At 43.2% G+C, this 27,500-nt stretch overlaps 1 long non-coding RNA gene across 1 annotated transcript; it reads right to left on the reverse strand.

Moving 5' to 3' along the window:
• Positions 1-1,589: 1,589 nt before the first annotated feature.
• On the reverse strand, positions 1,590-21,900 carry LOC148048272 (uncharacterized). Its single transcript, XR_015695821.1, has 4 exons — positions 21,827-21,900; positions 2,183-2,378; positions 2,018-2,081; positions 1,590-1,927 (listed from the first exon to the last, which is right to left on the reverse strand). It is a non-coding gene; the product is annotated as an uncharacterized LOC148048272 (long non-coding RNA).
• Positions 21,901-27,500: the final 5,600 nt, after the last annotated feature.

The raw sequence follows: 27,500 nt of genomic DNA on the forward strand, positions 1-27,500 counted from the left end.
GTATCTATTTCATGTTTATACTTATATCATGCTTGATGAAATAAAATAAATAAATAAATAAAAATAAATAAAAATAAAATAAACAATTTCTAAGGCTTCGCTTCCAAGTCTTAGTCCAAACAGGTGCTCTAAGTATCTCTTAAAACTGAAGAATACTAGAGCAATGTGAGCTTTGCGATGGCGGAAACTGATTGTCTCAACCAGTGGTGGGATTCAAAATCTTTTCCTACAGGTTCTATGAGAGCAGGCTTCATGTGTGCGCTTCGTGCGCACATGTGCCTAACACACGGGCAGCACTCAAAGACCACCCTTGGCGTCAGCGCTGGTGAGCTCAGCTGTTTTTTAGCTCAGCTGAGGAGCGGCAATCTGCTCTGTCGTGCAAATCAGCTCAGCTAAAATACAAGGGAATATAGGACAGGGAACAACAGGGGCAGGAGGGCGGGGCCAGCCAAAGTGTTTTTGCCAGTTCTCCGAATTACTGAAAATTTCCACTACCAATCAGTCTGAACCGGCTGTAATTCTCCGAATTACTGAAAATTTCACCTCAACCAGTCTGAACATGCCAACAGGTCAGGATCAGAAATCCTTATCACTTCGGTAGCATCCCTTCTGTCTCCTAAGCTCAAAAGAAAGAGATCCAAACAAAGCCCCAGAATTAGAATTTCCCACGTGGGAGCAGTCATTTGGAACACACAAACCAAAACATATTTTACTAGCTACATGCAGACTGCACCATGAATTGCTGAGGTCCACAAGAGTGGAAGACTGAAAGTCCCAAATCTCCCCTCTCAGGGGCCCTCGGGGTTTTAGAGTCTGGTGTTGCCTCCCGCTTTCAAGTAGCCGCTTCGTAGTTCCTGCTGCCACCACCCACATTCCAGGGACTATCTCCCTGACATCTATTCCTTAACCCCATGATGGCAAACCTATGGCACGCGTGCCACAGGTAGCATGAGGAGTCCTCTGGGGGCACGTGAGTTGTTTCCCCAGCTCAGCTCCACCGTGCATGCTCACAGGCCTCCCACTGGCCAGCTGATTTTTGGGTCTCTGCCCCACATACATGAGGGGCGGGGTGAGTGTGGGAGATGTGCATGTATGCATGGTGGCAGGGGGACCATGGGGTGGGGTGCGACGCTCCCCCCATGCCCCGTTTTTGTTCCCAGAAGGCTTCAGGGAGGTCTGCTAGACTCAAAATGGGGTGGGGGGTTGCGTGCACATGCGTGGGGGTGAGGGGAATGTGCGGGGTCATGAACACATGCACAGGGGGGTGGGGTGCATGGGGTGTGTGTCATACATGCATTGCATTATGGATGTGGGCACGCACACACTGTTGTGCATGCGTGTATGTTTTCGCCACACAACAATAAGAAGGTTAGCCCTTACTGCCTTAACATTGGTGGGGGAGAGATAAGGCTCTCATATTTTGTGTTGCCTTTCTGGTGTCTAAAAACTCAACATACAAGCATTGAAATAATCTCCATTTTTCTGGCTTTGTATTTGAGATATAAGACATCTTATAGGCAACACTGTAAAATTAAACCCTTCTTTCTGCAATTTCATTAGAGATACATAGAGTTGCTTTATTTAAAAGAGGAAATCCCCTTCCTTTTTTTCACTTTAAATATTAAAATACAAACATTCAACATAGAAGATAAGTGGCAAAGATGCCTTGATGACATTAAAACAATAGTTGACAAAATAGTTAAAAAAAAGAAAAATTCAAAATAAAATAAAATACTCCAGACAGACCACAGGTTGGTGCTGGCCTGCTTCAAAGGAAGCACTCTCGGAAATGAATCTCTGAAAAGATACCTGAGAGGTTTTAGATTATTAATATGTATCACAACAAATCCTAAGAGAGGGTTATATCTTCATGGGACAGTCTGAAGGAAGGACGAAGGCTGAGATTGCATATCAAATTCCAGAATCACTGAGAGAGAGAGAGCAAATGTGAGTCTTACCAACAAAGCAGCAAACAGAAAGAACCAATTTTGAACAAATTCTTGGTTATACATTTTACCTATTTCTACAGAAAGCAGAAGATTCTTGGGGGATTCCAACCATATTCCAGAGGCAGCTGCCACCTGTCCTTCAAAGTAGTCCAAAAACATGAGTATAGTCACTATCTTTACAGTAACAGAATCTTGCAAGTTCTGAAAGCACCTCCATTCTTCCTTGTCTTTACCTTCCAGAGAACAAGGGAGAGTCCCTCCCTTCTGAGTTGTTTTCATTATGTGGGCTAAGTTGCATCTTATCTGATTACTGCCTTGGCTACAGCTCTTCCTTCTGTCCCACAAGGTTATTCTCACATATCATTAAAGATAGCAAGTGTATTCCTTCCCCAGGTCTTCTCCACGAACTTCCCTGAATGTTACCTTTTTCTTTAAAAAAGAAAAAGAAACGATTAAACCTTTTCTACCTCTTTCAGCTTCTCCTGAAATATCAGCTGGAACAGAACTCCCGTGAATAGTGGAATGGGGGAAAGGGAGATTTCAAAATCAAATTAATCATCTGGTTTTTCTAAGCTTTGAGCAACCCAGATCATGTCACCTGGAAATGTACTCAAACCGCACCACCCAAATAGAAGCTGTAGCTCACCACAATTCATCTCCTATCAACCTTTCGGCTAAAAATAAATGAAAGTTAACATTTGAAATCCATTCAGTAAAATCCAGGGAAAGCTAACCAGACGAGTGAAAGCCAACGAAAGTCAACAAATGTTTCATTGTGAAGTGAAGAACTGCTATTTTCAATTCTGCCAATGGTGTTATATTTTACTCAATATAGGGCCGTGATAGTGAACCTATGGCACACTTGCCAGATGTGGCATGCAGAGCCCTTTCTGTGGGCATGTGCGCCATTGCCAGCTGCTCTTCTGGATTCTGGCATGCCGGCCAGCTGGTCTTTGCAGGCCCTGGAGTGCCAAAAAAATGTGCAAAAAACAGCCTGAAAAATGCCCCCCAAACAGTACGTTTTTCAGGGCATTTTGGGGGCCATTTTCAGGCTGGTTTCAGGTTGTTTTTCAGGTCAAAAATGCCCCCCAAATGCCCTGAATACGGCCTGAAAAATGGCCTGAAAAACGGCTTGAATTATTATGTAACAAAAATAAATAACTTTAAAAAACGGCTTGAAAACAGCCAAAAAGCAGCCCCAAAACAGGCATGTGCATGCTGGCCAGCTGGACTTTGGGTTTTCAGTGCTCCAGTGCGCGCACATGGACACTTACGTCCGTCCCAATTTGGGCACTTGGTGCCAGAAAGGTTCACAGTCACTGATATAGGGCATATTCAAGGCTTATCAGGCACAGATAAGAAAGTCAGACAGGCAGAGTTAAGGGAGGGGCCATGCATACGTGCAAAGAAGAGGAAGCAACAGCCTGCACATGCCTTATATTGACCATCAGGTCTAAGGGAGGAAAGGAGAGAGGAAGCTTTAACAGTTTTCATTGGTAGCTAACACTTTTCAGTATTGACAGTATTGTGATTAAAATAAAATAAGGTATTTAAAAGCAACACAGAATTAAAGTTTTCACCTTGGGCACTTGGTGTTCATTAATCGGTTTTAAGTGACTGGTTCAGAAAACAAATTAAGTAATGATTGAATAAACCTGTCAGGATGGTGCTTTCTTGCTTGGCTAATTTGATGAATATTGGCTACACATTTGACATTGCAACCATATTAAGGACTTTATATATTGAAACCTGTGTTGTATTTGCATTATTTGCTAAATACTGGTGTTCTTTTTAAAAGTATCAAACATCATTGAAAGTTGCCACCATTGATTGACACACTCCTTGCTTGTTGATATGATTCATGTGTCTACAGAAGTCACATCCCTAATCCATAGAGTTGTGCAAAGATTCAGATGCCTCATTTTGATGAATATGTGATCAAAGCTGCTCCTCAAAGCTACTCTGGGAAGCAACCTTATCCCATCACATTGTGCATTAATGCAGAGAAAAAAGCCCCAAAGAGCTGGCTGAAGGGCTTCCAGGATGGCTGATTCTGCTACGCATTGCCGGCAATCATCCACCCTAATAGCATTTTGGCCGTGTATTGGGGGAGAAAACTAAAAGGAATCTTCTCCCGCAGAACCGATCCAAACAACTTTGGGGAAATTGGGCGGTCTCTTCCATTTGGTAAAATGAGTTATGTTGTTTCCATGACATGAATGCAAATAAATCTAAATTATACAATATACATAATAGCAAAAAACAACTGCTAACAATCTTGTAATGTACTCTTTATAATGTGGCCAGGATATTACAACATATTGAAAGCTTTTCAAAGCCTCTCTCAAAGAGAGGGGTGTTTTTTTTAGTTTTTTTCTCTACTTTCCCAGGACTTAGATATCTTTTTTGGGGGGCAAACATGGAATGGAGACCCGAGAACCTTCTACTAAGCATTAAACCAGAAAACATAAGCAGTTCAATATGGCATTTGAGCCTACATATAATTGTGGCCGCAAGAATAACCTATGCACAATTTTGGAAATCCACTACCATACCGTCGGAAGATGCTATAATTAAAAAGATCTATGAATGTGCAGAAATGGATAGAATGACGGGTTGGCTGAGGGACAAAGGAGAAACGGAACATTATCTTAGCTGGAACTTATGGTATATGTGGGTGACAAGGAGAACAGCAGGGACTTAAAATGGGGAAAGTTAAAAGTGAACATGGGTATTGTAATAGATCCCTGAACTTTGTAATGAGAAGATGTGGCTTAGAGACCTAACAATGAGGAAGGAAAGAAAAAAGTTGGGCTCTGAATGACTGTCACCGGGGGGGGGGGGGGGTTATATCTTTAAAATTGTATTTGTATCTGTATGTTTTACGCTTAAAAAAAATGTATAACTAATGAATGCCGATACAAAAGGCTGTATATTTACTTTATATTGTTATGTATGTTTTGTCTTTTCTTATGTTGTTGTATTTTTCTTTCTGTTTTTAAAGGTAATAATGTTTAATAAAAACTATTTTTAAAAAAAGATATCTTTTTGGGGGGGTTAACATCTCAGCATTCTCTCTCCCCCCTTCTCTGAATTCAATCCACATTTTATCACATCTGCACAGGCCCTTTGAATAAGTGTTTGAAGGTAGCTGTTCAATTTCCTATGCATGTACAACACAGAGATTTCCTGTTAAATGCTCATGTACCATTTCATGTTTGACTATGGTTAATGGGTGCTCCATATATACTAAGCGCTGTTATTTGCTTTGGCCACAGACAATGGAATGAATAGTATGAGTTCCTGATCACCATCATAGACAGATGTCCATAAATGTAAAAAAAAAAAATCAACCTTCCCAATGGAGGGATTCAATTTTTTTTTAAAACTGGCTCTGTGGGTGTGGCTTGATAGATGTGGCATGGCTTGGTGGGTGTGGCTTGGTGGACGTGGCAGGGAAAGGATACTGTAAAATCTCCATTCCCTCCCCACTCCAGAGGAAGGTTTCTGCAAAATCCCCATTCCTTCCCGATCAGCTGGGATTCGGGAGGCAGAGAAGAGATGGGGGCGGGGCCAGTCAGAGGTGGTATTTAGCGGTTCTCCGAACTACTCAAAATTTCCATTACCAGTTCTCCAGAACTGGTCAGAACCTGCTGAATACCACCTCTGAACCTTCCTCAATATTTTTAAAGGATTAATTGTTCCCAACTGGGTTGGGGGAAAAACTCCACCAGGGAACTGCTCATCCATTGTTCCACAGCAACACAATCTTTTTGTACTAGGCACATTTTTAAAAAAGGATTGTGAGGGCTACAACCTCTCTAGTAGATACAAAACAGAAATGGCTGCATTCAGTTGAGTTGCCCTCCATTGCACTATGTCATTTTGAAAAATGCTTGCAGTTATAATGATGGGGATTTTAAAACTTCTCAAGGGGAATATTTCTCCCCCACCACCCGCTATGTTCCAATGATCAGACCCAAGAGAAGCTTATTGAACCAGGAGGCTTCCATGCCTCCTTGAAAAGGAATGTGGGTATAAATACTTCGCAGAATCACACTCTTCAGACTGGTTCAATGGCCGCAGTTGAGTAAGAACCCTTTCAGAGCTGATTGATTTTTGAGCAAATCATAAGTGAATGGAAGAAGTGGGCAGTTTGGTGCACACACCCAAGAGTGCTTTGAAAATCCAAGGCAGCCCACTTTCTGCTTGCATTTGGTTTCTCCTTGATAAGAAAAGAGAGAGAAACAAGAGGCTCTTTTCTCAGCTCTCAAAATGCTATCAGGTTATTTCCATCTATCAGTTAGTCTGTCAGTCAGTTCCTCCTACTGCGTCTCTCGGAAACGAATGTATCAACTTGAATAAGCAGGGCACTAAATCATTAAGCTGTAGCACACTGTAAACCTAATATAAAAAGCTCTGCATCTTGCAGCTAGAGAATAAAATCATTTGGCCACCTTTCATGAGACTAGGGAAATCCATCGTGATTACTGAAACCTCAAACAGAATTGCCATTACTCCATTTGCATTTATGTTTTCCTTCTTTAAAACCGTTTAAAAACTTACAGATTCCTCCGGAATGCAGGCCCATAGGGTTTGAAAAAGAAATGCTCCCTTTTTAAAAGAAGGAAAACCATAATAGCAAGCACTTTTGACAACTAAGCTGAACCAAGCTGATGAGTATTTATTTTTCATTTTAATAAGCTCCAGGGTTGTGGTTGTTTTTTCTGGTACAAAAACAAAGAGGGAGCCAGAACAATTTCAGCAGACACAAAAAAAGGGGGGGGGGGGCAAAGGGAACCACTGAAGAAGGAGCTTCTTGCTCTGCCCATGTTCTTCCCTGTGTTATTACTATGGTGTGCATGCCAGTCCGTTGTGAAAAGCAAAATAGGTTAACAAGACAGAGGACTTGTAGGTTTATATTTTAAAGCAATAAAAATGAAAGAATATCATTAGATCTTTGGTACACACTCCCAAGCACTCTTGGGCAGAGGTGTCAAACTCAATTTCATTGAGGGCCACATCAGGGTTGTGTTTGACCTCAGGGGGCTGGGGTGGGCGTGGCCAGGGTGGGTGTGGCCAGCTCAATGTCACTCATGTTGGGGCGCCTGTGGTGGCCAGACCACTCTGCCAGTGAAAATGGGCTCCCAAGCTCCGTTTCCTGCTGCAACAGCCTCCTGAAACCCTCTGCCAGTGAAAATGGAGCACAGGAGGGTTGCATGTGGCCCTCACAAGCTCCATTTCTTGCTGCAACAGCCTCTTCAAACCATCTGCTAGCAAAAACAGAGCTTGGGAGGGTCTCACGCAGCCCTCCCAACTCTGTTTTCACTGGCAGAGGAACAGTGGTGGGTTACGACTGGTATGCCCCGGTATGGGTGTACCGGTGCCTGCTGAGAGCACTAGGTACTGTTCTGGTATGGTGTTCTGGAGGGCCCACTCACCCACCAGTGCTCCTTACCAGTATTTGAGCTCTTTGGTGCATCCACACACGTGCATGGAGCATACGGTGCTTGCACAATGCTCTGCCGAACAGGTGGAGTGTCGCAGAGGTGTCATGGAGCGTCACAGGAGGTAAGGATGCATGCAGGGGCTGTGCGTGTGCATGCTGTGTGTGTTCATGTGGTGGACGCCGGGCCCTGTTGCACCGTACTGGTTGCACCGGGATCAGGAACCCACCACTGCAGAGGAATCACCGGCTGGTCCACTGTTTCCAGGGTGGCCCTGCAGGCCAGATCTAAGTACCCCATGCAGCGGTGAAATCAACTTGCCTTCACTACCGGTTCACAAATGTAAATACACCTCTGCACATGCACAGAATAGATGGGGGTGGGGCCAGTCAGAGGTGGCATTTACCAATTCTCTAAACTACTCAAACTTTCTGCTACCGGTTCTCCAGAACTGTTCAGAACCTGCTGAATACCATCTCTAATTGGATCCATGTATTTTATTCATTTCATGACCGTCATGAAGGTCAAACAGAACTTAGAAGCCTAAAAGTTCTGTAACTGGGGAGGGATACAATAAAAGATTGTGTTTATACTTCAGTATATTCTACAGTTTTTCTAGCCAGTTGTTCATTTTTTCCCATACTTGTCATTTCTGCATCACTTGTTTCATCTCCTCTGATGTTTAATTATTTTGATTATGTTTCTTGGTACTATTGCTAACAGAGTTTTAATTATACAACAGGTGAATAACTAAATTCTTAATTCTTATTATTGTATTCAATTTGTTGAGGTGCTGAAATTATTGGACATTATTGGCATTTCAGAATTCAGCTTTCTGACCTGAGAGTATTAGATAGTTCATTAAAAGTGCTGCATTTTGCAGCAATTCTCTCCTACTTGAGATTGATTTTTAATGTTGCATGTACTGGGCAGTATTGCACTATCAATATCGAATTGGTTGAGTATTGAACAGTTTCCCAAAATGGATTGATTATTGAAATAAGTGTAATTTATTTCATTTGAGTTTTTCCAAGTTTCTTTTCAAGCTGCAGTTTTTTTGAATGAAGTTTTCTTGATGAAAAGGCATGAAAGGTGTGAATTTTTCTTTCATTCTCCTTTGCCAAATCCACAATTCTTAACAATTGTATCTTGTCATATGACATTTCTTTTTCTGGTAACTATGCATTCATATCACTCATAATAAATTTGAGGTGGCGATTCTCCTGGATCGACCAACATGCATCCAATGACAATCAGTGCAATCATATCATGGAATTCTTTCATTTCTTCACTGCTGTAACTGTTTGTAAATACTCTACCTACACCTACAGTAGTTGAAGGGTACGGCATTGAGACAATTTAATGGTTAGATGGGGTGCCCCTAAAAAACTGGAATTCGATGAATAATGAAATAAATAAAACGAATAAACTTGCATTTGCGTATATTTATCCTTGCACCAACCTTGCAAAGTAGACCAGTATTCCCATATTAAAAGAATTAAGACTTCAAGGATTATTAGCTCTCTCAGAGATCTTTCCAATCTGTTGCACTAGCTGCCTTCCTCCTGATCCCTTGCTTTTCTACTTAAGGGTATGATCTACATTATTATTCACAGCCTTAATTTACATGTAATTAAGAGAGGTCAATTTATTTTGAAATCGCTTTTTTATGGCCCTATTGAACTATTTGGCACATTATGTATACATTAATGCAATGGATCCCTTTGGATATACCACTGTCTAATAAAAAAGTGACAAATCATTAAGCAAGGTGATAAAATAAAGCCATTGAAAAATACTTCGCCCTGTATTTGTCTTGGAATAAAAAGAGCAATTGGGGCCATCACAAAGACATATTCATTCAGAACTTCATCCAAGTTGGATTCTCAAGTAAAACACACAGGAAGTAGGGTTTTAAAGACCCTACTAACCTTTCTGTCCAACCTTGCCATAATTTCAGTGGCATTAGATTTGGGAAATTCACCCCAGATCTAGTCCTAGTCCTAAAATTATACAAAACCACATTTGCTTTCATCTGTCTATCTTTCTATCTATCATCTATCCATCCATCCATCTATCATCTATCATCTATCATCTATCATCTATCATCTATCATCTATCATCTATCATCTATCATCTATCATCTATCATCTATCATCTATCATCTATCATCTATCATCTATCATCTATCATCTATCATCTATCATCTATCATCTATCATCTATCATCTATCATCTATCATCTATCATCTATCATCTATCATCTATCATCTATCATCTATCATCTATCATCTATCATCTATCATCTATCATCTATCATCTATCATCTATCATCTATCATCTATCATCTACCTACCTACCTACCTACCTACCTACCTACCTACCTACCTACCTACCTACCTACCTACCTACCTACCTATCTATCTATCTATCTATCTATCTATCTATCTATCTATCTATCTATCTATCTATCCTCTGCCTCCTGAGTCCCAGCTGATCAGGAGAGAATGGGATTTTGCAGTATCCTTTCCCTGGAGTGGGCAGGGAATGGAGATTGTACAGTATCCTTCCCCTGCTAAGCCCACCAAGTCACGCCCACAGAACCGGTAGTAAAAAAAAATTGAATCCCACCACTGGATGCATCCCTCTGGTCCTTCTAAAAGGTGATACCTATTGCAATTTTTTAATGTTAACAGAAGTATACAATTATTACACTTTCAAGGAATATACTTATTATTTTTTGAGTTAAAAGGTTAAATCTGGCATTAAAACATTTCATCTGGAAAATTGTTGCTAAAAATGTTGCTAAGAAAAGTACTATTGTTTAGGCAGTTATCAAAGCTGACGGAAGAGTAGACACCAAACAAGAAAACAAACAAACAAGAGAACAGAAAACAAAATAGGGAAGTTCCAGGAAATTATGGAATCATAATCATGGAAAAGAACTCATCAACAAACTCACACTTCTTGATGGCCGTGCCACAGGTACAGACATAAATGCTGATTTGGACAGTTTTGTCCAGTTCACAAATGCAAATCTGGACAGGTTTGAATGTTAGTATTTTCTTTAAAATATTTTAGGAGGGAATAGAATGCCTGTGGCTCTTTGTATATTTCTATCCTACAACTCCCATGATTATGCTTGATCATGGAGATCGATTGATCAACATGTGCGAGCAACCGATTCTCCAAGATCACTGAAGTTTTGAAAAAGATCACTGAACTTATTAATTTATTTGTATGGCACCCTTTTCTCTACCAAGCGACTCTGAGTGGCTTTATCATTTTATATTGAGCCTGGCAGCAGACTGATAATGGTCTAATGTAATATAATGATACAGTTCAGTTCCATAAGCTCCACAATGATTGGGCAATGTGTGCAGAACCAATTGAAGCTCCCCAATTATTTTAAAATAAGTTGAAATTGAAAAACAGCATTCTTATCAGGTTCAAAGAACCAAGAATGACCTGTGGAGTTACATCTGAGTCGTTTCTTTATTGCTTGTCTATAAACAGAATCTTGCCAGACTAAAGCAATTATCTGCAATAACTTTAGGTATACTCTGTGAAGGGGCATAATGACTCAGCAGTTAAAGAAACTGAGCTTGTCAGCTGGAGCTGGCAGCTACTCTTCAAGACCTGAGCTCCGCACAGTAGGGCGAGTTCCCATTACTTAACCTAGTTCCTAGCAGTTCAAAAGCATGCAAATGCAAGCAGATTAATAGGTACCACTTCAGTGGGAAAGTAACAGCGTTCCGTATGCATTTGGCATATAGCCATGTTGGTCACATGACCATGAACATTGTTTTTGGACAATGCTGGCTCCCTCAGCCAGGAAACACCATACCCTAGAGTTGGACCGGGGTGGGCTGCTGTGGGTTCACATGGGTTCGGGCGATCCTCTAGCTAAGGATCTGTCCACCTCCCAGGAGTCTCCATGTGGCCCATTTGGGATGCGAGGTAAGTAAAGGGCCTGCATGGAGGCTCAGGTGGTGGTGGTGGAAACGGGCCTCCCGGAAGTTCCAGAAGGGCCTCCAGAGCCCGGGAGGCTGTTTTTGTCCACCCAAAGGTTCGAGGAAAGCCTCTGGAGCCTGGGTAAGGTGAAAAATGCTCCCCCTGCCATGGTGCAGGATGCCAACTATGTCACGCCCACCATGGCCATGCCCACCCAGCAACCAGACAGAGAACACATTGCTAAAATTTTTGACGCCCACCCCTGCACCAGACCCTAGAGTTGACACAACTACCTTTTTTATACTCTGTGAATTACTAAGGAGGGTCTGTTCACAGCCTCTTACAGCCCACCAGACATTCCAAGCTCTGCTGTCTCTGGGAAAGAGTCCAGAGGTGGTATTCAGCAGGTTCTGACCAGTCCTGGAGAACCAGTAGTGGAAATTTTGAGTAGTTCAGAGAACCGGTAAATGCCACCTCTGATTGTCCCCCTCCCCATCTATTCTCTGCCTCCCAAGTCCCAGCTGATTGAGAAGGAATGGGGATTTTGCACTGACCTTCCCCTGAAATGGGGAGGGAATGGAGATTTTGCAGTATACTTCCCCTGCCACGCCCACCAAGCCACGCCCACGGAACCCATAGTAAAAAAATTTGAATCCCATGACTGAAAGAGTCTCTCCCTCCTGCGTTCCTGAATACATCTCATCACAATTCTTGGCTATATTTCAAAAGAACAAGAAACAATAGATCTCAAGATGAAGCAGAATTTGAGGTATCTATAAATAGGAAGGAGCCTGAAAACTAGTGATTTGATTCTTTCTCTTCAAGGGAAGCACCAGAAACATATACCATTTTACAAAGTGGTGATGGATCTAATGGAAACAGCTCCAACAACAATGACAAGTTACTTACACGGTTATCATTTCATTTTAGAAATGCTATTACCATAACTAACACAGTCTCTTCTTCCAAATCCACCTTTTCTGTTTTGTTTAATCTCCATGTTCTTTTACAATTAAACCATAAACAATAATTGCCTATTGCTCCTTGATTCGCCCTTTCCTCCTTTTGTTTCCCCTCCTTCTGTGATTTTCCTCTGCTTCAGATTTTAGGTAACAAATGCCATGCCCGGCAAGCACAGCAGTAGCGACCAATTTTATGATCTGCTCAAAAGGACATCTTTAAGAGCTTCTGCCAGAATTTTCAGTAGTCGGATTTGTTAAGAGAAGGAAGAAGAAGGAATAACTAATGAATGTGCGAAAAAAGAAGTATTGGGAAAGGAAATGAAAGGCATGAACAATTGGAACAGGAAATCAGTTAAAAAAAAATAGTTGTATGTAACATTATGTATTTTACCATTTCCTGGTTTGCTGCAAAACATACAAATAGAAGGAAGCCCACTCTAGGAATGCATCCTTGACTTACAACCACAATTGGGACCAGAATTCTCGTTGCTATGCAAGGTGGTTGTTAAGTGAGTGGCCCCTTATTTATGACGTCTTTGGCATGATCGTTAAGCAAATCATTGCAGTTGTTAAGTGAATCATGAGGTCGTTGAGCAAACCCAGTTTCTCCTATTGACTTTGCTTGTTGGAAGTTGGCTGGGAAGGTCACCATGGTGATGTTGTAAACCTGGGATGCTGTAACCACTGCAAATAAATGCCGGCTGTCAAGCACCCAAATTTTGATCATGTGACCATGAGGATGCTGCAATTGTCATAAGTGAAAGAGACACTTGTAGTGTGCCACCATAACATTGAGATTCAGAATAGAAAGAAACAGAACAAGCTGGAAGGGACCGTGGAGGTCTTCTAGTCCAGCCCCTGCTCAAGCAGGAGAACCTATACCATTCCAGACAATTGACTTTCCAATCTCTTCTTAAGAACCTCCAGTGCTGGAGCACCCAAAACCTCTGAAGACAAGCTGTTCCACTGGTTAATTGTCCTCACTGTTAGGAAGTTTCTCCTTAATTCCATGTTGCTTTTCTCTTTGATTAGTTTCCAACCATTGTTTCTTGTCCTGCCCTTTGGTGCTTTGGAGAATAATTTAACTCCCTCTTCTTTGTGGCAGTGCCTCAAATACTGGAATGCTGCTAACATGTCCCCCCTAATTTTGTTCCCCTTCCCTCCTGGTTTGTCAGCCGCCCTGAGTCCCTTTGGGAATAGGGCGGAATACAAGTCGAATAAACCACTAAACCACTAAACCACTAAGCACTAATTCTTCTTTTCTTTAGACTAGCCAAACCCACATCCTGCAGCCGTTCTTCATATCTTTTACTCTCCAGGCCTTTGATCATCTTAGTTGCTCTTCTCTGAACTTTTTCCAAAGTCTCAACATCTTCTTTGTAGTATGGTGACCCAAATTGCTTGCAGTATTCCAGGAGTGGTCTTACTCTTAGATTCTTACACATCCAGGTCACAGTTGTCTCAAAGATGTTTTTTCAAAAGGCAACTGGACTGCCTTCCTTGCGTAACTGTCAGGGTTCCAAGTAACACCCCCAATCAATGAAGATTCCAAGGCCAGCAGTTTCTCAAAGTTCCATTTTATTGGCTATATCATATTGGCACATCTGGGAAAACCCGAATCTGAAAGCTCCCGGGTTTTTCCCACCCAAAGGAAAGCCGAAGTCTATTCCCCTGCACCCACATGTCCATCACATGGTCCAATCAATCCGTCGTCCCAACTGGAGATGCCTCCCAGTCACGCCACTCCAGGTGCAGGCTGAACGTCCTTGACTCCCAGAGAAAAGAATGTTGTTATGGCTAAAGACCTCTACCAACTCCATGCAAATCCCCCTCCCAGTGTGGCAGCCCTGAAGATCCAAAAGAAAAGATGGCCTCCAGGGCTGACAATAACATTGAATGGTTTCTAAATGAATAGTTTACATTGAAGACTAGCTTTATTGGTTATTGTCTCTGCTTTTGGTTTCTCTTTGGTCCCTATGGAAGCAAAGCAAAGTTGGACTAGTGTTATATGGGCTGCTCAAGAAGCCTTTGAGCTTCTCTTTCACCTTTTGTGGCATTACTGTATGTGTGAAAAGCAATTCCCCCTTCTCATTTTAAATAAGCTTCTTTAAGGTTTTTAACTTGATTGAAGGCCATTCAGGAAGGTGAATTTATATTAGCATTTCATGTTCCCAACTCTTTTTGGAGTTACTCATGAGCAGATGTTTTCTATCTGAACCATATTTTTTAAAGCTTTCTGTTCACTGTTTGGCTTTCACGTACCCCCTGAAATCTATATACTTAATGGGATTTAAGGGAGAAAAACATGTTTGGACCACGTGTTCTTATGCAAAAGAAAAGATATGGTAGAGGCAGAGCCTGGGCCATCCATCAGCCCTCAGATGGAGGGTCAACAGCACCCAGGTCTGGAGGTGGCTGATGAGGAAGAGGAGGAACAGCTGGGCCCTGTGCCTGACATGCGGATGCACAGAAGGCAGAGAAGAGGAGAGCAGTGGAAATCTGTGGGCTGATCCTTGGGACAGAAGAGCTAACATTGCTAGTGAAGCCCCACCCTAGCTCTGGGGATAAAAGGCAGGGGGCAGAAGGCTGAAAATCAGCTGGCCGGTGTGTGTATGCGCGCTTAAACTGAGGGCTGCTGAGGGCTGCAGTGCCAGCAAATATGGCTCTACGTGCCACCTGTGGCACGAGTGCCACAGGTTCGCCATCATGGTTCTAGGCAATTTACTGTCATAATAATAGTCAACATCTAATCAGACAATGCTTTGTAGGATGATATAAATTATTTTTAAAAAAATCTCAGAAATGTAACAAAACCAAACTTCATAAAAAGCTCTTAGCCTCAAAGACAGCCCATTACCATCAGCCACAATAAAAACCTCTAATATTGGATGGTCTTTGCAGCCTTTCAGAAGTCTAATAGTTTTGGAGGGTCCCCAAATCTCAAGGAGCAAGTTGTTCCACAGGGCAGGAAGTGACAAGGAGAAGACCCACTTTTGGCCACTTCATCTAAAGAAAGGGGCAGCCCATTATAGACAAGCATCAGCTCTTCTCTTTCATCATAATTTATAAGCTTTGGAGAAATCCCTCATACATATTTCTACCTGCAAATATTTCACTTCTAGTCTTGATGTTTGTAGACAATGACAAGAAATAGATTTTGTGGAAAGCAGGTTTGAATTAAGTATATTCTAGTTTTACTTTTCACCTCCATGCCCTAATTATGGAAAAGCACATTAATCTTTCTTAACTTTTTATACCAGTAGCAACAATTTGCAAGAATGAGGCTAATAAGGACAGCTACCATTGCTTTGGAAGGCCTTCTTTGATATCCATGCAATCTGATCTGTTGCCTTGTACTTTGGTTCTTCTCTGATTGCTCTTCATCTGAGTTCAACCCATTTAAAGTATACTGCTCCAGATTTCTGCTGGATAAACAGACCATAACGTAATTTAGGGGGCTCTGATTTCGAGAGAATTCTGATCCTGAATGATATTGCCTAGAAATCAACACAGTGATTTAATATTTATGGCAAGAAGCTCTCCTAGGACTATTTTAATGTCAAGGAGAGCAATGCATATTTTTCATAGAGCTAACTCTGCTACATAAGGTCCCCTTACAGACCTCACCCCATTCCTAAGAGGTCCGTAAAGGGGGCCTGCATAAGTGCACCCGTGTGCCTACCATCTCTGTCCTACTGTCCCCATTTATTAGTACTCATTTCTTTTGTTCATGTTTCTACTTATACCTGTTATCTTGGACATGTTTGACAAACCTAAATAAATAAATAAATAAATAATCAATCAATCAATCAATCAATCAATCAGGTAAGGCAGATTCTGAAGACAGCACTTTTTGAATCTAGTTTATTTTATTCCACCAATCAAAACAACAGAATTTTCGTGAAATGCAAATATTTCCAGAGATTTATCTTTGTTAAAGAGGGTTGATTTTTCTACTAGTCACCGTGTTCTTGAACCTGTCCAGTCCAGTCCAGTGACTTCCATATTTGGTCAACTACAATGACTATAGATCTATCCAGCATTATTCTTGGACGTATCACAAAAGAAGAATGTCAAAGAAATAATGCAGCATCAGAGGTAGTATGCATTCTATCCTTTCTCTAAGTCAACCTTTTTCAATCTAGAGAGCAGATTCAACGACCAGATCATGGTGGGATTCCAAAAAATGCTCGCTAAGAAACTTGCCTGTTCCCCAAATTGTTGCCCTAGTGGGTGCAGCCAGACACAAATTCGTTTACCTCAAGATAAACCAATGCGCTTCCTGCTAATGTTCTAATAATTATTGACCTTTTAATTTAAAAAGTTCAAAAAGAACAATAAACATCAAATGGGCATTAGCAGGACTGGGAAATCTTTTTTGCCCTAAAGACCACACAGATTGCTCACCAGCATACTGGAGCTGGGGGTTTGCCCTAAAACACACACATATTCCCTCTTCCCATACACATCCCAGTTTCCTGCAGCCAAACCAAGGGAGCTCCCAGCTGAGAAAGAGAATAGTAAGCCCAGGCCACCCAATGAGATATGTGGGTTTGAACCAGATGTTTCCCCCAGTCTTGGAATGCCCATCTAAATGTCTTTCTCTCCCTGGCACTCAGCACTAGGAAAACAAATGTTTCAAAAGTTGGGATGATAGTGTCAACTAAGGGAAAGTGCAAGGCTATTTGGTTTAGATAGGGATTATTCACACCTGCATGCAACCCAATTTCTTTTAAGCTGTGCCTTTCATTTCACCTCAAAGAAGTTCCTCGGGCAGAAATTAATTGCGAAGAATTTTCCCCAGACTGTTTTATTAAACCATGGTGGTCAAAAAATATGGTAGAGGAGGAGGAGGAAGGAGGAGAAGGAAGGGGAAGAAGAGGAAAGGGAGGAAGAGGAAGCAGAGGAGGAGGAAGAAGGAGTAGTAGTAGTAGTTGTTGTTATCATTATTATTATTGTTATTGTTATTGTTATTATATACTTTATTCATTAAACATGAATCTTAGCCAACTGAACTTTCAAAAATGCATTACAAATACCAGTGACTGGTGCTAATGGTTAATACGGTTTGCTGCCAGCATCCTAGGTATCAACCAAGTACCTTCTTAAAATATAAGATGTTCTGAGTAGTGCAGTTTTTTGCAGTTCTGCTAGTGTTATTGCAGAAAGCTGCAATTTGTTGATGTAACTTGTAAAATTCTTGGACATGGTGCCAAGTGCCCCGATGACAATGGGTATCACTGTTATATGCTTCATCCATAGCCGTGTAGTTTCGATGGCCAGGTCGCGATATTTCATTATTTTTTCTAGTTCTTTTTTTTGACTCTGGCATCTCCAGGAACAGCGATATCAATAAACCGTATACTTCGGCCCTCTACAACTGTGATATATGGCATGTTGTGCTCCAAATGACGATCCGTTTGTATTTGAAAGTCTCACAAGATCTTCACTTTCTCATTTTCGATAACATTTTCCACTTTATGTTCCCATGACTTTCTGGATACAGGTAAATCATATTTTTTACATAATGACCAGTGGATTAATTTAGCAACTTGGTCATGTCTAGCTTTGTAATCAGTTTGTGCAATTTTGCTGCATTCACATATTAAATGTGAAACAATTTTGACTTTGTTATTGTAAAGTCGGCAGTTTGGGTTGTCAGTGGATTTTTGTATCTTCGCTTTCATGGCATTAGTTTGTAGTGCTTGTTCTTGAGCAGCCAATATTAAGCCTTCCATTTCTTTCTTGATAGTTCCCATCTTAAGCCATGTCCATGTCAAGTTGTCATCACATTTTCCTTCAATGTTTTTCAAGTGCTCTCCATGCAAAGCTTTAGTTTTCCCTCTATTTAATCTGTCATCCAGCTGTTTTTCCTTATATTCTGCCTTTGTTTCTGTTGTTTTTATGCTGTTCTCCGTTTTCACAGCCTGCAGCAATTTTTCTGTACTTTGGTTCAGATAATCATTCAAACTTCATTTTTCTTCTTCTATAGTTTGATGGATTTGCAATAGTCTCCTGCCCCTATTTTTCTTGGCAGGTACAACCTGTCGATGTCACTTACTATTATTTGAACAATGCTTCCTACCTCCCTATACTGACACACTCAAAATATTGGTAGTCTTTTATTAGAGCATGATGCAATACCATAATGTTCCTATATTACAATATCTTTGTTCAAATAGCATAGAAAGGGTTGAATTGATTGCATATGTTTGTATATACAGAAGATTTCGAAACATGCACACAAAATGTAATGGACACATGCATACAAATGTTAGAAGGATGTGTGAAGACAATTATATTTTCATGCAGATGTTTGTTTCTTATTAGTTATCAAGAAGCAAAAAAATATGGCTGGAACTGAACATAAGATTAGGTAAAGGAGAAGCTGGCAAAAACCAAAACAAACCAATCCCACTGATGTGTGGTTTAGGCAGGTGGCAGATGAAATATGGCTCCCTTCATTCCTCAAGCATAGGACACTATCTTGGCTATGACAAAGCCAGCAGATCCTGGAGAACTGTTGCTGAACCAATGACAAATGCACAAGACATTGGCTCTTTAAGCTTCCAGCAGGAGATCAGGCTTGAAGGCTGTTACAGAAAGCAGAGAGATCCAGGAGGGGATCCAAGTACAGGTGCAGACTGGGAAAGCAGAGAGATCCAGGAGGGGAGCCAAGCACAGGTGCAGACTGGGAAAAATAATCCCAATAAAACAATGAGGTAGATCCTTTTGGGTCTGTTTTCTCAAACATGCTTATCATCACATCAGTTCATTTCAAACTTTGTATGCATCATTTTTAGTAGTATGCAACAGGCCCAATAAAAGGCATTGCCAACACCTTTCTTCTTACTTCTGAAATAGCAGTGTTCCAATATTTGAGGGGCTGCTACAGAGAGGAGGGGGTCAAGCTGTTTTCCAAGTCACCTGAAAGCCAGATAAGGGATAATGGATGGATATTGACCAAGGAGAGAGATTCAACCTGGAAATATGGAGAAATTGTATGACAATGAGAACCATCAACCAATGGAACAGAAGTTGCCTTCAGAAGTTGTGGGAGCTTCATCACTGGAGGCTTTCAAGAAGTGATTGGACTGCCATCTATCAGAAATGATGTAGGGTCTCCTGCTTGGGTGGGGGGTTGGACTAGATGACCTATAAGATCCCTTCCAACTCTGTTAATCTGTTAAAGAAATTGTGCTTTGCTTTTTTCTCAACTGTATTCACACGCGGAACACAAGCTCAACCTAGAGGAGCCACTGCCTATATTGCTTTAAAATACATATGCACATACGTAATTACGTATATACCCTATTTTCCCCAAAATAAGACCTCCCTGGATAATAAGCCCAAACGGGCTTTTGAGCGCATGCGCTAAAACAAGCCATCCCCCCAAAACAATCCATCCCCAGAAATATTGCAACACAGCAGCAGTTATGAGGTGACCACGCTCGCCGCCTCCTGCACCTCAAAATAATAAGACCGTCCTGAAAATAAGGCCAAGCGCTTATTTTGGGAGTCAAAAGAAAATAAGACCCTGTCTTATTTTTGGGGAAACATGGTACATACACACACGTTGCCAGATTCCATAATCACCACTGGGTTTCCAGGCGACCCATTCCTCCCCAGTACCACTGGGCTCTGCCATTATGAGAAGATGGAGAGGTAAGGTTTGGTGGAAGATGGCCACAAGCCACAACTAAGCCAAGAACTAAGCCAGCTACAACTCTGGAGGAAACAGGCTGCCTCCCTAGATGGGACAACAAGAACAATTGCCCGTGACATCAGATCAGGGGTGGGTTCCTACCAGTTTGGACTGGTTTGGCCGAACCAGTAATGGTTTGGCAGCTTCGGTCACCAGAATCAGCAGCGACCTAGGCCTGCCATGCCCCTGAATCAGTTCCCTGGTTGGCGCCGTTGGCACCACCATCTTGGTTTTCAGTTCTGTGCATGCGCAGAACAATTTTAATTGCATTGCCCATGCGCACACAGCACGCATCAAGCACACACATGCAGCATGCACACAAGCAAATCAGCAGTAATGCTGGCTGAAAACCCACCTCTGCATCAGATCTATGAAAGAATCACAGAAAATATTTGCAGCCAAGGGCTTCCCTTTCACCAGGTTCATCCATGAGCACATTTATGATCAGAAAGAGAGTACTCAGAATAACACCAAATAGCACTATAAACATTAGACTCCTAATATAGATGTAGTTTAAAGCAGCACGGGAATATATCACAGCAGGCCCTGAACCAGAGAAGATGATCACATAAAACAACAACAACAACTCTGCTGTCTCTAGGTACTACAGTGTCTGGATAGTGGATGCTGCAGTACCTGGAGACAGAAGAATAGGAGACAAAGAACCCGAGAAAATCTCAAAATACAAAGACCTGCAAATAGAACAAATGTGGCAAAAGAAAAGAAAGATAGCGCCAATATTAATAGATTCCTTGGGTGCCATTCCAAAACATCCAGAGCATCACTTGAACAACGTCAGTATTGTCCAAATCACCAACAGTCAATTGCAAAAGGCAGCTCTATTTGGAATGGCTTACATCCTGCAACACAATACATTTAATATAATTAAAGAACAACATCTGCCTATCCCAGCTCTTTGGGAAGGATTCAATAGGTGGGTTAAAATACCATATCCAATCTAAACATCTGGCTGACTGGGCAACCAATCATAAGAAGAAGAAGAAGAAGAAGAAGAAGATGATGATGATGATGATGATGATGATGATGATGATGATGATGATGATGATGAGCAAAGCTGTGCACTATACAGCAGACTGATCATCTGCTGTATAGAAATTAATTACCAGTTTTGATAAAACTTTGCCCAAAGCTATATGCCAAAAACAGAAAACATCCTAACATCTTAGGTCTTGCCAATAATATAGGTTGATGATAGTAGCTTTAAGGAACCTGAGCAGCTCTGACATCTGCTGGAGAGAATCAGAGCTGTTCACCCACCTGTCAGAAAAACCCTGCAGGTCAAGCACAGAATTGGGCTTCCCTTTTCACATCTGGATCTAGAAGCTGAGTGAATTGTTTGATTGCATCGATATTCCTCAATTTGCATTGATATTCCTCAATTTGACAGGAAAGGCTTTGTCACTGAAAGGAAGCAGGTGGAAATGTGCAGAACATGTGATATTAGGAAAATCTTAATTGCTTCGTGTATTTTACAACCTCTGCAATTTGTAAATGATACAGTTCTTTTTCCTTTTAAAAATGCTAAAGTGTTTTATTTAATTTTTTTACCCTGAAGAAACTGAGATAAAATTGTCTCATGGGAACAGAAAAGGGGAGAGGAAAAAGGAAGTTATGAACAGAATGGAGAATAAGATGTCTCATCCTCAAAGACTTGAATTGGGAACTAAGTCTTGTAGAGAAAAATTACAGGAAGTTAAGAGTATGTAGAATACAGAATATAAAATAACAGGATTAGAAGGAACCATGGAGGTCTTCTAGAGCAGTAGACCCTATATCCGTGATGGCAAACCTATGGCACGGAGGCCTCTCTGCTGGCACGCGAGTCATCGCTCCAGCTGAGCTCTAAGCACATGCCTCCCAGCGAAGTACCCCACAGGAGTAGAGAGAGGTAAATCCTAGAGAGGCAGGAAATGCATCACCGAACAATAGAGATGAATGCTAGAGAGGAATAAAGCTGCATACAAGGTGGACATAACACCTGTAACAGCATAGACATGCATGGGGGGGAGCGCAGGCACAGTGTGCCCCCCCCACATCCCATTTTTGGTCCCAGGAGGCTTCAGGTAGGCCCAAAACAGGGCACGCAGGGGGTCATGCGTCTATGTGCAGGGGGGTGGGGCGCACACGGGGGCAGGTTGCACGTACTTTGTATTATGGGTAGGGGCTCACATGCACATGCTGTTGTGTGTGTGGGTGTGTGCTTTTGGCACGCAAGGATAAAAAGGTTAGCCATCACTGCCCTATATCATTCGGGACAAGAGGTTATCCAATCACTTCTTGAAAAAATTCACTGATGGAGCATCCACAACTTCTTCCTTCCACTGATTGATTGTTTTTACTGTCAGCAAATTTCTCCTTAATTTTAGGCTGGATTTCTTTTTGATGATTTCCACCCATTACTTCTTCTCCTGCTCTCTAGCCCAGTGATGGCGAACCTTTTTTGGCTGTTTTGGCCATGCGTGTGCTGGCTAGCTGAGTTCAGCCTTTTCTAAAGCCATTTTTTGCGCTTCCCAGGCTCCAGAGGCTTTATAGGAGCCTGGGGAGGGCGAAAAGAGCCTCCCCCCGGATGCCCTCTGGAGGCTTCAGGACCTTTCCTGAAGCCTCCGGAGCGCAAAAAAACCCCCCGGTCCTATGGGCAAACCGGAAGTTTGGGAACGGACTTCCGGTTTGCTCGTAGGGTCGGTTTAAGCCCTCCTGAGGCTTCAGGGAAGCTCCTGAAGCCTCTGGAGGGCTTCCGGGTGGGAGGCTCTTTTCACCCTCCCCAGGCTCTTGAAGCCTCTGGAGCCTTGGGAGGGTGAAAAAAGCATGCAAAAAATGGGGGGGGAGCACCTCTCCATGTGCACTGGGGGGTGTCATGCGTTGCATTATGGGTGCGGCATGCCTGCGCACGACCCCCCTGCACTTCCCCCTTTATGGCACGCAAGCCAAAAAAGGTTCGCCATCGCTGGGCTAGAGTCATACCTACCGTAGTTCCCTTAACTGTCCATCATACTGTTTAATCTCCAGCCTCTTATCATCTTTGTTGCTCTTCTCTCTACTGTTTCTAGGGCCACAGCATAGTTTTTTTGTATTATGGTGACCAAAACCAGACATATGACATCCTAAAACTTGGTCTTCTTTCTAGGTCAGGTTTCTGCAGTCCCCAATTCATGGACCGCATCGTTCCATGGTATGCCAACAACTGGACCACACAAACAAGCAAAGCTCCATCCATGGGATGCAGGCAGCACGTAAAACCATGTGCCTTCTGGTCTCCGGAAAAAAACTTTCTCCATGGAACCAGTCCCTGGTATCCCAAAGGTTGGGGGCTGCTATTCTAGGTACTTTGAAGTTTTCTTTTAGCATTCATCAGTATTTCTGCTGGAGTACTATATTTTGGGACAGGATTCAGCTGCTTGCAATCCCAGTTTCCTTTTGGAAGAATTATGTTTTTGGCCTTTCAGACCAAGTAAATACACTTGAAAGGACGAGAAGCAAAACAGAAGGATAGCTGCTGGATTCTGCTTCTCATTAGTTGGGCCTCCTCACCCCTTGCCTGACAATAAATGAACAAGATTCACCTAAGGGTGCCACATATATAAAGTAATTGTGAGATCTGTTTGACAAAGAAGCATGAATTCTGTCTATCTTCCAACTTACAAATTTTTAGGTCAGATAGCCCAGTTTTGCAAAACAACATTTAGCTGATTTTGGCATGGAACACATACAATCAGGTCAACTGGCCAGTACAATTAATTGATGTTTGATGCAATACACTATACAGTTTCTTGTCTACCCTCCCTCTCATCTGTGCATATAACTTTACTTTACCGTAGTTTAATATAGATTCTCCCCATTCTCAAGTATGGTCATTCCAAATTCATATTGTAGCACAATCTGGGCTAACACAGGAGAAATCACTTTCCTGTTTGACTATAATAATATCCTACAACTAGGTGCAGACACTGTCCAAGAATCAGATTTTGTTTATTTATTTGTATCTCACCTTTTATTATTTTTACAAATAACTCCAGAAGGCGATCATACCCAACACACCCTTCCTCCTCCTATTTCCTCCAAAACAACAACCCTGTGGTTGGGCTGAGTGAGAGTGGCTGGTGAAAGTCACCAAACTGGCTTTCATGGCTAAGGTGGGACTAGAACTCCTGCACTCCTGCTTTTTAACCTGGTACCTTAACCATTTCTTTCATATACTTAATTATGTGTGATGAAATATAGTAAATAGGTGGATTTCCAAGAGGGAGGGCTTGCATTTCAGAGCAGTAAGAGGCACCTCAGCACAAATATTATGTGTGAGAGAAATAGAGTGAAGACAGCCCCTCCCTACTAGTTCACACAATATATTGTAGATGCAGATAATAGGGTCTTCAGCCTAGCAAGATTTTGTCTGCAGGTGTGAAACAATAAAGAACTCAGTCTGGAACAATTGGCACATGTCATTTTTTTTGGTTTTGGAGCTGACAATATATGTGCCATAGAGACATTGTTGACACTTAATCTCCTCAGAGATAGATTTTCTGCATAATCATACCCTTACTCTTTCTGTCCGCTCCAAGAACTCCCTGCCCCCAAGAACTGTTTCTGTAATGGTTATTTCCTCCATTATGACCTCACCTTAGGTAAGGTAAAGGTTCCCCTTGCACATAAGTGCTAGTTGTTCCTGACTCTAGGGGGTGATGCTTATCTCCGTTTCAAAGCCAAAGAGCCAGCGTTGTCCAAAGACGTCTCCGTGATCATGTGGCCAGCATGATTAAATGCCAAAGGTGCACAGAATGCTGTTATCTTCCACCAAAGTGGTTCCTATTTTTCTCCTTCCATTTTTACATGCTTTCGAACTGCTAGGTTGGCAGAAGCTGGGACAAGTAATGGGAGCTCACTCCGTTACTCGGTGCTAGGGATTTGAACCGCCGAACTGCCAACCTTTCTTCGTATTTCTCTCGGAGCAGTGGATGTGTGATCTTGGTCTGAGGGGTAATGAGATCATACCCCTGTCGTGGTCAGACCATTGCCTACTGAGGCTTGACTTCCGGAGGCCAAACCCCCACCGTAGGGAGGAGGAACCGACCAGGTGGTTCCGCCCCAGGCGACTTATGGACCCTTTGAGGTTCCAGACGGAGCTTGGGGTTATTCCTGATACCCTCGCCCACAGTTCGGCGGAGACTCTGGCTGCCGCCTGGTACTCGGCGGCGTCGGAGTCTCTCGACCGGATTGCGCCACTACGGCCCCTCCGGGTCAGTGGATCCCGGAGAGCTCCCTGGTTTACCGAGGAACTCCGGGAGAAGAAACGCCGGAGGAGATGCCTAGAGCACCAGTGGAGGTCCGATAGGTCCGAGGCAAACCGAGCACTCTTAACTACCTGCACCAAGGACTATGTCCGAGCATTGAGAACTGCAAAAAGATCATATATTTCTTCCTTGGTTGCGTCCGCCGAGTCTCGCCCAGCCGCCCTGTTCAGGATAACCCGCTCCCTCCTTAATAGGAGGGATGCGGGAGACCCCTTGCAGGGTAGGGCTGAGGATTATGCTCAATTCTTGGCGGACAAAGTAGCTCGGTTTCGATCGGACTTGGACTCCACCGCAGTAGATCCAGCTGAGACACAGGAGGATCATTTGCCACATCAGTTCTGGGTTGAGTTCCAGGAAGTTGCCTCTGGGGATGTGGACAAGGCCATCCGAGCTGTAAGTGCCTCCACTTGTATTCTGGACCCGTGTCCCTCCTGGCTGGTGGCTAACAGCAGGGAGGTGACACATGGCTGGATCCAGGCGGTTGTCACCGCCTCCCTTCGGGAGGGGCACTTCCCCGCCGTACTCAAAACGGCGGTGGTGAGACCCCTCCTAAAGAAACCATCGTTAGATCCAGCCATCTTAAACAACTTTCGTCCTGTCTCCAACCTTCCCTTTATCGGGAAGGTTGTTGAGAAGGTGGTGGCCTTTCAGCTTCGACGGGCCTTGGAGGAAGCTAGCTATCTTGACCCCTTCCAGTCCGGCTACAGACCTGGTTACAGCACAGAAACCGCTTTGGTCGCATTGACCGATGATCTCTGGAGGGCCAGAGATGGAGGCTATGCGTCCATCCTGGTCCTCCTTGACCTCTCAGCGGCTTTCGATACCGTCGACCATGGTATCCTTCTGCGACGACTGCGGGAGGTGGGAGTGGGAGGCACTGTTTTGCGGTGGTTCTCCTCCTACCTCTCGGACAGGTCGCAGTCGGTGTTAGTGGGGGGGCAGAGATCGTCCCTGAGGCCCCTAACATGCGGAGTACCTCAGGGTTCGGTCCTATCCCCCCTACTATTTAACATATACATGAAACCGCTGGGCGAGATCATTCGGAGGCACGGGATAAAATACCATCAATATGCGGACGATACACAATTGTATCTGTCCGCCCCATGCCAACTCAATGAAGCGGTGGACGTGATGAACCGGGGTCTGGAGGCCGTTAAGGACTGGATGAGTGCTAACAAACTGGTGCTCAACCCGGATAAGACCGAGTGGCTGTTGTGTTTTCCCCCCAATAATTTGGCTAATACACCAACGCTTAGGCTGGGGGGTCAAATTTTACACCCCTCAGATAGGGTCCGCAACTTAGGAGTCCTCCTGGATCCACAGCTGACTTTTGATCACCAGCTGTCAGCTGTGACCAGGGGGGCATTTGCCCAGGTTCGCCTGGTCCGCCAGTTGCGGCCCTACCTAGATCGGGGGGCCCTCACAACAGTCACTCGAGCCCTTGTGATCTCTAGACTGGAATACTGCAATGGGCTCTACATGGGGTTGCCCCTGAAGTGCATCCGGCGACTACAGCTAGTCCAAAATGCAGCCGCGCGAGTGATAGTGGGCGCACCTCGGTTCGCCCACGTTACACCTGTCCTCCGCGAGCTGCACTGGCTGCCTGTTGGTCTCCGGGTGCGCTTCAGGATAATGATGACCATCTTTAAAGCACTCCATGGTAGTGGATCTGGGTACTTGAGAGACCGCCTTCTGCCGATTACCTCCCTGAATCGACCAATTAGATCGCACAGACTGGGCCTCCTCCGTATTCCATCTGCCAGTCAATGTCGACTGGCGACCACACGGAGGAGAGCCTTTTCTGTTGCTGCCCCGACCCTATGGAACGAGCTCCCCATGGAGATCCGCACCCTCACCACGATCCAGACCTTCCGCGCAGCCCTCAAGATCTGGCTCTCCCAGCAGGCCTGGGGATAGGCTTCCAATTACCCGCCCGAGTGTTTGATCGCTGAATGAAAGTTGTGTTTTATTATTTTTCTTTTGTTCACAACGTGTTTGTTTTGACCTTGCACTTCCCCTCCCCTGTGGTTGTAAGCCGCCCTGAGTCCCCTCAGGGAAAAGGGCGGCATATAAATCCCAATAAACCTAAACCTAAACCTAAACCTTTCTGATAGACAAGCTCAGTGTCTTAGCCACTGAGCCACCATGTCTTCAAACCTCACCTTGACAAGTGCAAAT

This window comes from Thamnophis sirtalis, unplaced genomic scaffold (genome assembly GCF_051295495.1).
Source record: "Thamnophis sirtalis isolate CommonGarterSnake01/CBP01778 unplaced genomic scaffold, rThaSir2_p1.2 scaffold_3, whole genome shotgun sequence".
In the NCBI taxonomy this organism is placed as follows: Eukaryota; Metazoa; Chordata; class Lepidosauria; order Squamata; family Natricidae; genus Thamnophis; species Thamnophis sirtalis.